Source organism: Mustela nivalis (genome assembly GCF_964662115.1).
Source record: "Mustela nivalis genome assembly, chromosome: 7".
Taxonomy (NCBI): Eukaryota; Metazoa; Chordata; class Mammalia; order Carnivora; family Mustelidae; genus Mustela; species Mustela nivalis.
In genome coordinates this window covers 106,663,685-106,676,811 of record NC_139026.1, presented here as the reverse complement: position 1 = coordinate 106,676,811, position 13,127 = coordinate 106,663,685, and the positions used below count along the sequence as shown (strand labels likewise).

The window sequence follows — 13,127 nt, the reverse complement described above, 5'->3', positions numbered from 1 at the left end:
TGCAGGACCCTGACCCATGAACAAGTAGGGGGTGCCCACCCCCTCTGGTCATTGACACATGAAATGGTTTTCTGGGCTATGAAAAAGAGAGAGGCAGGAAATCTTCCTCTGCTGGATGTTGTCTTTGCCCAGGCACTTCGGGCAAAGTGATGGGGAAGCATAAGGGAAGAGCAGGGGAAGAAAGAGCTCAGGGGTCCTTGAGGACATCGCTGAACCACTCAGCTGAACAGCCCCGGTGCCCCCCTTCCTCCAGACTTCTCACTATACACGTAATACATATCCTCGCTGTTGACATTCACTGAGTTGAGTTTTGGGGCTGTGTTTTGACTGCTGAGAGCTAAGATTATCCTAAATGATGTGCATCCAGATGTTCCCAAAATCATGGTTCCATATTCCTGAAGCATAATCTCGTAATCCTGACTACAACCTCCCGCACTTTCCACGTTCTCTCCACCTTTTCTGAGCGTCCAGTCCTCTCCCTGGACTTGACCCGTGTCACCGCCTTGTCAGCACAGTGTTCAGTTCTACAGTATATGCCAATTTGGTCACTGAATCCATTAAATATTTTTGAGTCCCTGTGATGTACCAGACAGGGACGTCATCCTCACAAATGAAGCCCCGGAGAGCGCATGGTGGGGGAGACCCACTCCTGGCCAGGAGGTCGGTGAGCGCCAGCGGCAAGTGCCTCAATGGGAGGTGCGTCCCGGCCTGGGCACGCATCAGGAAAGTGGGGGTGGGGAGTGCTAGCAAAATCCATTGGAAAACAAACTCATTCTCTGGGGAAGAGCAGAAGGTTGTGAGCTGCAGACCTTCACCACCAAGGATATGAAGATAAATGATAATGGCAGCAGCAAGCATTTCCTGAGCGCTTATAACAAACCAGGCACTGTTTCTCGGGCTTTCTGAGGATTAACACATTCAGGCCTCCACCAAAGCTGATGAGGTAGCTCATACTATTCGCCTCATTATGGAAAAGTACACTGAGGCTTAGAGAGGTTAAGTGACACAGGAAGTGAGTGGCTGGGGCAGGATTTGATCCCGGTGGAAGAACTCACACTCTTGAACCATCTGCACCAGTGCTTCTCACAGTGGTCACCACCAGAACAACAGCACCAGCGGTTCCTGGGACCTGGGACAAATTCAGATCTTGAGCCTCATTTCGGACTTGCGGAATCAGAACCTCTGTGGTTAAGATCCAGCATGTGGTGTTTTAATGAGCTTCCATGTGATTCTGGAAGCTCCATAATGTTGGGGAGCCCATGCTCGACACCGTACACACATGATGAGAAAGGATGGCATATTCAGAGGGAGATGAATGGTGGGAAGAGAAGCAAAGCCAGCAAGAAAGATGGGGTGGGGGTGTGGAAGAACCTTCCATATCAGCCTAAGGAACTCAGGCTTCCCTGTACAAGTGCTTCGGAGACACATGGGGGGTGAGTCAGGGAAGCAGCATGATCAAGCTCTGTGCTTTGAGACAAGATCTCTGGCCCTGGTGTTAGGAATGGACTGCAGGAGAAGAGGCCAGGAGGGAGCCCAGCTAAGAGGTGATACGAGCAAGAACAGGGGCAGCACTAAGCAGATGGCAGAGCGACGAGGAACAGGGTTACAAGAGACGGGCTGGGATAATAGCAGGGCGTGGGATGTGCAGCTGGCAGAGGTACCCAGGATGCCTCTGTGGCTTTTAGCCTCAAAAGTTAGGTTGGTGGGGAAACTATTTAGCCAGGTTAGAAATAATGGAGGAGGAACATGTTGGGCAGGAAAGATTAAAAAATGTCCATTTGTAAAATGTGAAGACCGAGATGTCTGTGAGACATCAGGAAGAAGGTATTTCAAAATGCAATGCCGAAGAAGGATCTGGTGCTCAGGGGCAGAGTCTGGACTGGTCATATGGGTTTGGGGTTCACCAGCATAAATGTGATGCTTGAAGGCAAGATAAAGCTAAGGCTGATCACAGATTGTCTAGGAAGGAAAAAATGAAGGCTTGATTTATGCAAGACACTAATTTTCTTTTTTTCTTTGAAGGGGGAGAGAGTGCATACTATGTGCAAAAACTGTAGGGGAGGGTAAGGGTGAGTGGAGCAGAGGGAGAGAGAAAGACTCCACACCCAGTGCAGAGCCCAATGTGGGGCTTAATTCCATGACCCCAGATCATGACTTAAGTCAAAATCAAGAGTTGGATGCTTAACCAACTGGGCCTCCTGGGTACTCCAACACGAACATTTAAGGGATACAGAGCAAGAGAGCAAAGGAGACTCAGAGGCAGAGCTTAGAGGGGTAGTTAAAAATGAAGGAAAGAATGCTGCCTCAAAATCCAAGGATAAGGAAAGTTGGAAAATGTTTAAAGATAGAGGGTTGACAATGGTTCCAAATGGGAAGTCTCACATGTCAAGACTGAGAAGAAACACTGGCTTTAGTAATGAGGAGTTCACAGGTGAACTCAGTAAGGGCAGTGTCAGGGGAGCAAAGGAGACAGAAACCAGATCCATTCACAGATTAATTCTCTAGATGGGCAATAACTACCACATGTCGGGCTTTGTGCTGTGTGTTAGAGATACAGAGATGAGCAGGACGTGCATGAATCTGACCCCCACCAGATGGTGGAGGAAGACAAAGAAGAGAAATTACAAAAATAATCATGGAATCACAACTGAACTAAGTGCTTTGATGAAGACACGAAGGGATATCCTCCCCATAGGAGCATGGGGAGAAGATGAGGGAAGGCAAGGCACATTAAGGCTGGGTCTTCCAAGATGAACAGGAGTGAGCCAAAGAAGAGGATGGAGAACATCCAGGGAGAAGGAATGGCAGATACAAACACTCGCAGGGAGAAAGAGCTTTCATGAGTCCAGGAAATGGAGGGAAATCAAGGCGAAGAGTACAATTTTAACATGGCAAGGATCGGCCAGAGGTGACGTTAAAGACCAGTGCTCTGGGGACTAGGTTAGGGATCTGGGACTTCACCCAAACAGTGGGAGGAAATTACTGATGTTTAGCCTAAAAGTCTGGGAGAGTCATGATCTGATTTGTAGTTTTTAAAAGATGACTCTGACTACTTGTTGGGGAACGAAATGGGGAAGGGAGAGGAGGGACAGGGAGTGGGCATACTGAAAGCAGCTGGGGAAATGCTATGGTCCAGATGAGAGATAGTGATAGTGATAGTGATAGTTCCAAGTTGGCAATGAGTACATTCAGGTGTATGGATCCTAGAGCCACTTAGTAGGTGGGATCAGGAGGACTGAGGGATTGGGTGTGGTAAATGGGGAGGAGAGGTTGAGGCCTTAGAGCTTGGGCTCTATGGTTCCCTCTACATCCATTTTGGATTCATCCAGAAGACCACTGGGATGGAGTAACACGGATCCCTGAATTCCAAGCAGAGGTAAGACAAAACTAGAACTCAGCAGCAACTAGGAGACAAGTCTTACCAAGCCCTCCTCTCCTCAGGGTGTCCCTAATCCCTTAGAGATAAAATGATCCCTCAGATAGGAGCTCCCTTGAAGACTCCCTTGTTTGGCCATACTACTTCCAGAACATGTCCTCTGGGGGTAGGGCCCAGAGGAGAACAAGCTTCCATCACTCTGCCCCTGCACTGGGCAGACACGCTAACTGGCTTCTCGTTAAGGCGTGCATTCACTGTTCACCACATTCAGTTCATAAAACACATTCAGTACAGTATGGACAACTCTAAGTCCCAAAGGCCAACCTCCACTGGATTACTTTTTCCACTCATAATTTTGTCAATTTTATTTTATTTTTTTATTATGTTCATTTAGCCAGCATATAGTACATCATAAGTTTTTGATGTAGTGTTCAACGATTCATTAGTTGTCTATAACATTCAATGCTCATCACCACACTTGCCTCCTTAATGCCCATCACCCAGTTACCCCATCTCCCAACCCCCTCCCCTCTGTAACCCTCAGTTTCGTTCTCAGAGTCCAGAGTCTCTCATGGTTCGTTTCCTTCTCTGATTTCCTCCCCATTCAGTTTACCTTCCCTTCCCCTATGGTCTTCTGCACTGTTCCTTACGTTCCACATGTCAATTTTAAATAAATATGCTAGACTTCTATTTCTAACATTATGGCTAAGTACTTTGACCCTCCAACTCAAAACAACCAAAAAAATCTTGTACAAAAAAAAATATTTTTTAAAATGTTTCTAGCAGCATTGATGAGCTGGCAAGAAAGGAAGGAATTCAAAGGCCAGGGACTCCTTCAGATAATGAAATATCCAGGTTCTGACTATAATAATGACTGCAATGTCGTTGAAGAAATTAAAGACAAGCCTGTAAATATGTACAAGGAACAACAACAACAGCAACAACAATGAATCATGAGAAATAATCAAGACTTGAAAAAAAAATGGACCAAAGGGAATTTTTAAAAATAAAAATTAAACAACTGAAGTTACAATCTGTGGACAGACTTAATAGCACATTAGATACAGTCTGAGAAAGAAGTAGTGAGCTGGGAATTAGGTCAAAATAAACTAATCAAGGGCACCTGGGTGGCTCAGTGGGTTAAAGCCTCTGCCTTCGGCTCAGGTCATGATCTCAGGGTCCTGGGATCAAGCCCTGCATTGGGCACTCTGCTCAGCAGGGAGACTGCTTCCTCCTCTCTCTCTGCCTACCTCTTTGCCTACTTATGGTCTTTCTCTATCAAATAAATAAATAAAATCTTAAAAAAAATAAAATAAACTAATCAAAATGCCGTAGAGAAAGATAAAGACTCAGAAAAATAGGAAAGAGAGCTTAAAAGACATGAAAATGGAAGCTAGCAGGTGTCTATTTGGAATCCTAGAAAGGGAAGAGAGAGAGAAAGCATTTAAACAGATAATGGCTACAAATGTTCTGTAAGGGAGGAAAAATGGGGCACAAGGCTGGCTCAGTTGGTTAAGCATCTGAATTTGGTTCAGGTCATGATCTCAGGGTCGTGAGATCGAGCCCCGCGTCGGGCTCCATGCTCAGTGGGGAGACCACTTAAGATTCTTTCTTCCTCTCCCTCTGCCCCTGCCCTCGCTCACACCCAGAGGCACATTCTCTCTCAAATATTAATATTTTCATTATTTTAATAAATATTAAAATGGAGGAAAGATACCAATACACATATTCAAAAATGCCAATGAATCTCAAGAAGAATAAATAAAAGGAAATCCACAACAGTTATATGTCAACGAGACTGCAGAACACCAAAAACAAAAAGACTATCTTAAAAACAGCCAAGGAGGGGGTTCCTGGGTAGCTGAATCAGTTAAGCATCTGACTCTCAGTTCTGGCTCAGGTCATGATCTCAGGGTCTTAAGATCGAGTCCCACGTCGGGCTCTGTGCTCAGTGGGGAGTCTGCTTGAGATTCTTTCCCCATCTCTCTCCCACCCCTCTGCTGCTCCCCTCCTTCTGTACTCCCCCACTCAAATAGATTAAAAAAATATTTTTTTATTTAAAAAAACCAGCCAAAAAAAGAGACAAGTTACCCTGCAATGATTACAAGCCAAAAGATGGGGGTCAAATACTCAACATGCTGAAAGACAGTAAAACCATCATCTGAAAACTCTGTGCCTGAAGGAAACATTCTTTATGAATAAGAGAAACGGTAGCGCCTGGCTGCCTCCGTCAGTAGAACATGCAACTCTGGATCTTGGGGTTGTGAGTTCAAGCCCCATATTGGGTGTAGAGATGACTTAAAGATAAGAAAGAAAATAATCAAAGAAAAAGGATAAGAGAAAGGAAGGCATTATCCATGGACAAAACTCTAGTCTGCCACAAGCAGACGCTCATGAAAGGACATTTTTAAAAGGTGTATTTCTGACAGAAGGGAAGAGAGTCTAAGCGGAAGATATGAGATGACACAAGGAGTGAAGAACAAAGAAAATGAAAATGGGCTTTCTCAGTCCACCGGTGAAAGCACGCAAATCTAGAGTCAGACGTGCTTGGGCTCATCTCTTGCTGTCTCATGTCTTACTACCTGGGAAACGTGAATCTTCCTCTTAAAAATTCATACAATAACACCAGTTAGGCGAGGTTGTTGTAAGGAATAAATGAGCACATGCACACAGATGCTCCCAACACAGCTTCTGCATCTGGAAGATGTCAGATAAATCCTAATTTCCTACCTCTTCCGAAAGCAGTAATTAAACAGGTAAGGAAGACACAGTTAGTGACGGAGAACGTCGGCCTCTGCCTGGGCGTGAGATGGGTGGCGGCAGCGTACCAGAGTCAAGGGGTCCGTACCGCGGAGAGGATGCTTAGGACCTGCCTTGTTATCTTTTCAGTCTCGAGCCCAAGACCGTTCAAACACATCATCTAGCATGTCCGTGTTTTTGAAATACCGCATGTGTACCCACACGTTCCAGGCATATATACACCCTGGATTTCCGTTTAACTCACAATTTTAAAGTAATGTGTGTTGACAGTTTTATGAGGTTGTAACAAGCGTGCTGGCTCATCTGTAGGGCAAAATGGTTCATGTCACCCACTATCCCTGGGCTCTTCTGCCAATGAGGGAGAGTGAGCGGCACACGGACGACCTCTCTAGAGCTGCTTCTGCACCCCAGTCCTCATGCGGAGAGACACAATCCCTCACTCCACCCCTGACATCACCCCGCTTCATAAGGTCTTCTAAAGAAGAGAAAAGGCAGCTAGGAAAAATTAGCTTGGACCCCTTGAGGTTCTTTGCCTAATTTTCATTTGGCAACAGTTGGTGGGTATGGAGGGAGGGGGCTGCAGGGAGGGGCGACAAAACCAAGGAAGGGACAGATAAATCCAGAACCAGTCTTCCTTTGATGGTGTCAAGGAAACAAACACCAGTCCAGAAGTCCTAAGACCCAGGTTGGCATCCTTACTCTGTCATCTGTTCCCATGTGTCCTTAGGCAAGTCACCGAACCGCTCTGATTTTATTTTCCTCCCCTGTAAATTGGAGACAATAATTATATCCTATCTGTAGAGCATTTTACCATTTACTAAGTGTTTCCACAGTCATCGTTTCATTTAACATGCATGTACTCACCTCACTGCTCTGCTGTGAAGACTTAAAAGCAGAGTCCAAAGAGCTTGTCAGCCCAAGGGAACATCACCAGGGTGCTGGCCTTCCCCTGCTAGGAGCAGGGGACTTACTGTCCAAGCAGCTTCTCTGAACTCTGATTCTACTCTTACGACCCTGCTGATCTTGAGCAAGTGGCTTCGCTTCTGGGGTCCTCACCTCTAAGCTAAGGAGGAGAGTCCAAGTCCCAGCTCCTAGCCCAGTGGCCTGGGAGGTGCTCAGTGAATGAGTTGACTTGAGTCCCCACCAAGTGAAGCTGACAGGTAACTGACCACAATTACCTGCATTCACCAATATCCTTCATCCTCCAAGCTTCCTTCTCCATGGTTACCTCTGCCCCCCACACCCCTGGGCAAATATTGGGGCCGGCAGAAGCTGTGAATGTCAGGACCCACTGAGGATTGTTTCTTAAAGATGACAAAGACTCCAATTCACACTCGACTCGTGGGGCATTCTCCATGCTGTTTCAGATGAAACAGAACCCCGGCTCCCCGGGGTGTCACTCAGCCTAAAAGATGTGGGACCTGTCTCGTTAAGTGGGAGGACACTTCCCACTTCTGCCTGAGAGTCTTGCCGGGTCTCGGGTCACTGACCAAGCCTCCATCCCTCCCCCCACCAACAAGGCTGGGCAGCTCACCCTATTGATAAAAGGCACTGAGCCCTTATTTTAATGACCGATGGACTTATTTTAATGACCTACGAAGCTAACAGCTAATTCAGCCCAGCCTGGTCAGCTGATGGAGACTGCTTGACTGCAGAAAGCATCAGCAGCCTCCATTCGAAAGGTTTTATCTTTGTAAAGTGCTGTCACATGGCCACTGCTTCAGCCCATCATTGTGACATGCTGCAGAGATATGATGAGGAGACTGGGGACCACAGCGAACAAGGGCCATGGACTTGCTGCCGACTGCCCTGCTCTGTCTGAGCTTTCTGGCCTGTCTGTCCACCTGCTCTAGCTCCTGGAGAACCAGGTCCCAAGATAGCTGCATCCTAGGAGGACCTCATCAGGACTCCCATCAGATGGGCATTTAGCTAGGACAAGGCAGGGGACACGAGGCAGGGCTTTGTCACTCAACTTGTGTCTTAGGCTAAAAAAGAAAGCGTGCTCAGGAGCCTGAATTTGGCCCAATCAGCCTGAACTTTCTGAGCTAACTGCATGGAGCAGGGGAGTGGGCAAGTGTGCTCCCTGGGGGAGGCAAGGCAGTCAGCCATGAGCGTCAACTGGGCTAGTTAGCATCTCTTTCTAAAGGGCGTCTGGGACAGCCTAGCCCTGACAGAGCAGGGCTCAGCAGCATGGAGTGAGAACCAGTCGTGGGGACCTAGGCAGGCAGGGGCAGAAAGGATCTCAGATGTGAGGGGCTGTGGTCCTATGACCAGGGCTGAAAAGAAATCAGGCAGCAGACGTGAGAGAATTCAGTAGTGGGGCTACAGTTAAAAGAGTGATCCCCCAGGTCTCTCCTCAGTCTGCTTTGGTTCACTTTCCTGGTGGGTCACTTCATATGAAGAGAGTGAGATTGTGTGGGTGGCCCTGCCTGCTTCTACATTATAGCCCTACAGAACCTTCTGCAGGGGGCTGAACACATCTCCATTCTCACGGAGCATGGTCCATACACCACCCCCACATCCGTGCAGATTCTAGAAACCTCCAAGCATAGACACATAAGAGGCCAGGCAGGGCTGGCTATGTTCAGTTCTGCATATAGCAGCCCTGTCTATGTGAAAGAGGAAGGATCAGAGGGTCCTGGTTCCCACATCTTTTAGAAGGTAAACTGAGTCAGTGATGATCAGAAGAAGGATGACAAGGTAGCCCTTAAAAATATTGGTAGGGTTAAGGCATGGCTTATGGCGTGGACAACACTTCGGGGGTTTAATTTGAATGCAGAAGGGCCCTCAGACACTGTGAAAGTGAACAGAAGGACCCTCACAGAAGATTTCTTGCAGGACTCCTGGGGACCCTCTATCTGTGGACCGTGCTTGAAGGCCCAGCTCCATTCTCGCATCCACTGTGATGCCTTCTCCAGAGCCCATTTCCTTCTAGAGCACAGATACACTCTGTCCCACTCTCTTGCTAACAGGCACTGTGCTGTCCAAACAAGCACCAGGGCTTCTGTTCTTCCTCCCCTCATGACATGCTGCACACAGGCATACAGTAGGTGCTCAGTCCTTATCTGCTGATCCATTTGGTTGAGGTTTTGGGGTCTGGGGGGTGGGAATGGCATTAATATTCAGAAAAACCATATTGATGGAGCCCCTAAAGTGTATCCGAAAATTCAGATGTGGTATGTGGTATAACATGATTGTTATTCAGAACAAATTAGAGCTCTTTATTCTATTTCTAACTCCAGCAAATAGGGCTTGTGTGTTTAAAAAAAATATTTTTAGTTTGCAGTGTGTTATTACATAATGGAGGCCTAGTAACTTCTCTGATTAACATTCATTTCCCTTAGCAGTTCGTTTTTGCGTCTTTGTTTCTGATTTGAGCTGTGGTCCAGTACATTAAAATGGCTTTCCTTGAAAGGAAGTTCTAGAACAGACTTTTTAGCTGGCCTGCCCCACCCCGCTACTTCTGACCGACCTGTGCCTGCAGCAGCTTACCTAGTGTGAAGTCAGGGGACTCTGCTCCCCTGTTACAGGTGTGTCAGCAGAGCTCTGTTACTCAGCAAACCCCACAGCCCAAAGGGTTAGACTTTGTAGGAAGCCAGTTTGGGGCAGAAGGATCAGCAGCAGCAGGGGTGGGGGGAGGGGGTGTCAGTGATGGAGTGTCTACACCAGAACTAGATGTGTGAACTCAGATAAGGTGTTTAAGCTCTCTGAGCCTCAGTTCCCTCATCTGTAGAATGGGGATGCTGAGTCCTCGATTAGAAGCAGTGCCTGGCACACGGTAACCACTCAGAAATGATCTTCTGCCATAGGGACCAGGTGAAAGGCTTACTGGACACCTTCCTGCTTTTCCAGCTGACAGGACTGGAGAAACCCAGAGCCCGGAGCCCCCAGCAAAGACAAACCCCAGAAATCTGAGTAGGGGGGCAACACAGCAAGGGTGGGCCTACTCCAAGGAGGGGGATGATGTACGCCAGAGACCCACTGCAGAAGATAAAAGTTCTAGAAAGAATGTCCGCTGCAGAAATGGGAAACAAATTCTAGTATATTTGCAGTTAGGACAATCATGGCCGTAGGGATACATTACTTTGTCGTGAGTAAACACAGAGTCAAGCTACAACAGGACACCAGAAGGGGACAGAAAAGCACAACCCATCATGAGTAAGAATAAGAATTGACAGGGTGACCAAGGGCCTGCCTCCCGAGGGGACTCGCCATCTCCCCGCTGGGGGAAGGACTCACGGTCAAAGCTAACCTCACACTTCATAGTATGTGTGTAATTAGTTGAAAAGCTTAATTTAGCAGTTTGGTAAATTCCATTAGCAGTTTATCTATGGTATATAATTAAGTTATTTTCAAGCAAATCCTTTTTGGCTAATGGCTCCAGTTAAGAATCCTAATAGAAGATGGTTCATGTAATACATACCCAAATCTATGCAGATTCTAGAAACCTTTGGAGTCAACACCAACGTGTGATGCAGGGCTGGCTGTGCTCGATTCTAGACAGTGACATTCCCACCTTAGGCAAAGAAGGAAGGTCAGAGAGGCCAGCGTCAAGGTCTGCCTCCAACATTCCCACGGCGGTGGGATGCTGCATCTCCGAGTCCCTTCCTCACCTTGAGGGGGTGCATGATAATAACTACCATGTAGGATTGGCGGGAGGAATATGCAAGGTGCTCTAAAGTGCTCAGCACAGAATCCAGGCCCAAAGAGGGGAGACTCACAGAAGCTCGTGCGGCGGAAGCGGAAACTGAAAACAAAAACCAGCACAAACTCAAAAAACCAGAAAGTAACAAGGAACCTCAGCATAAAGATAGCCCATGTGGAGGGACATCTGTCGGCTAGGCCACTGCGAGAAAGGAAGCTGAGACAGAGTGAGACTGTGGAACTCCCAGGAGTCAGGGTTAATACCAAACCCCAATAGCTGGGAAGATGAAGAAAGGTCTGGTGGTGGTGGTGGCTGCACAGCACGGCGAGTGCTCCTAACGCCACCGAACTGCACACGTGAACGTGGTTCAAACTGTCAACTTCGTATTCTGTATGTTTTACTCCATTGAAAAAAAAGATTGAGTTATCACAAAAAAATTCAAAAAGGGCAGTGCCTGGCTGGCTCAGTAGCTTAAGCATCCGACTCTTGGATTCCACTCAAGTCACGGTCTCAGGGTCATGGGATGGAGCCCCTGGTCAGATTCCGTCTATGGGTGGAGCCTGCTTGAGATGCTGTCTCCTTCTCCCCCTTCCCCTTCCCGCTCATGTGCTCTCTCTCTCTCTCTCCTAAAAAATAAATAAAGCAGTACCCTAAAATTCATCTCTCAGCCCACTGAAGACATTAAAACAGAAGTAATATAAAGGAGAGCTGGGGGTCAGCTTCTCTCTGGGGGATTCTGAGGGAAGACAGCGTCCGTGCACCCAGACACAAACCCAAAGGCTACTGCTTCCATCACGTGGAGCTGATCCTTATCCAGGACATCTGTGTAATACAAGCTCCCAGAAGCCCTGAAACCCCACATCTACCACGGACCGTGCATCGGAGAAAGATCTAAGATTCTTAGGCAGAATAGTTTGTCTTTCCTAACAGTATCTCCCTGATGGTTATTTTTGGCCATAATTCAGATAAAACAAAGGTAACTTCCAAGGATCTCCTCCCCTTTCCCGCCAGGTTCTCTGGGCATAGCAGTGCCGCTGTCTTATTCAGAGAGAACCCCTGCCTTTGGGAAGGATGCCCCTAACTTTCAGTCATGCTCAGGTAATAAACAGGGTAGCTTTGACACGCCATTTCCGCCTTCCTCGCAAAAAAAAAACACACCCTGGCTAGAGGCACAAGTAGCCCCTCCAGCCAGTGTCTCTGACCTCCTTGGCCATGACCTCTCTGATGTCCACAGACAGGCATGCCAGCCTGGTCCTGCCATTCCAGAGAATAAAGGGCTGGCCTTGTGCCTCAGGGTGCTGCTGAAGCAAATGTCCTGTGGTCTAGGCCTGGCCGCACACCGGGGCCCAGTAACATTTCCCAGCTGTCATTAAAAGCCCCAGCGGCAGCAATGGGGTGCAGAGTTCTGCTGGAAGCTCAACACAGAGAGTTGGTGACACAGACCCACGCAGGGTCCTTCTGCCACCTACCCACATGCCTCTACCCCTGTGCTTGTGTCCTGTCCCAGGCCCTACCTCCAGCCTCCACTTTCCCTGTGCCTTTCCAAAGTGGACCCACTCTTCTGGGTCCAGCTTGAATCCCGCCTGTTCTGTGAAGCCACAAGAAATGGACAAGGGGGAAGTGTCCCAGCCCATAGAGCTCAACACCAAACTCTCAATGAGTAACGCCACCCCAACCACAGGGACCATGAGAGCCTTCCCCATGGTGCTCTTCCATGCCCATGGATGCTCTGGTTCTGGTTCTGGGCTCCACAGTCACAGGTGTAGCCTGAGGAATGGTTTAGGCCATGGCCCTGGGGCCAGGCTGCAGGGATTCAAAGCCCAGACTGGCCTCTTATTAGTGTATGACTGTGGGCATGTTTTACTCCACTTCTCAGAGCCTTGGCTTCCTCATCTATAAAATGGGAAGAATGTAATAATAGTACCTATCTCATGAGACTGGAATAAGTCTTGAACAGGTTCACTTGTGCCCAGCTCTTAGCCATGCCTGATGCATTTCTATGCACCCAGCCTCCCACTGCAGGGGCAAGAGACTACCCTGAATCTCCGTGTTTGTTCAGGGTGGGGCTCCAAGAAGTCAGTTTTCCTCCCCTTCCCTCTGGGTGCAGGTGTGGGGTTATGTGGATTCAACGTGGCAGAGCTCCGTCCGTGTACCTAGGCCAGCTGCAAATCCCGGAACTCAACACGGAGCAACCTCTAAAACAAATAAAGTGAAAATAAACCAATCGCCCAGCTAATGAGAGATTTTCTTCTTGTCTTCTCTGGTAATTGAGCCCCTATAGCCAGCCTCATACTTCCCCGGTACTGCTGTGAGTTTTTAAAAAAGGGGGGGGGGGGGGAGTAGTTA

The 13,127-nt window shown here is 47.9% G+C and overlaps 1 protein-coding gene across 10 annotated transcripts in view; it reads right to left on the bottom strand.

Moving 5' to 3' along the window:
• The window catches only part of CRACR2A (calcium release activated channel regulator 2A), a 204,635-nt gene that overhangs the window by 120,039 nt on the left and 71,469 nt on the right, over positions 1 to 13,127 (bottom strand). The gene's annotated exons all lie outside the window — the stretch shown is intronic.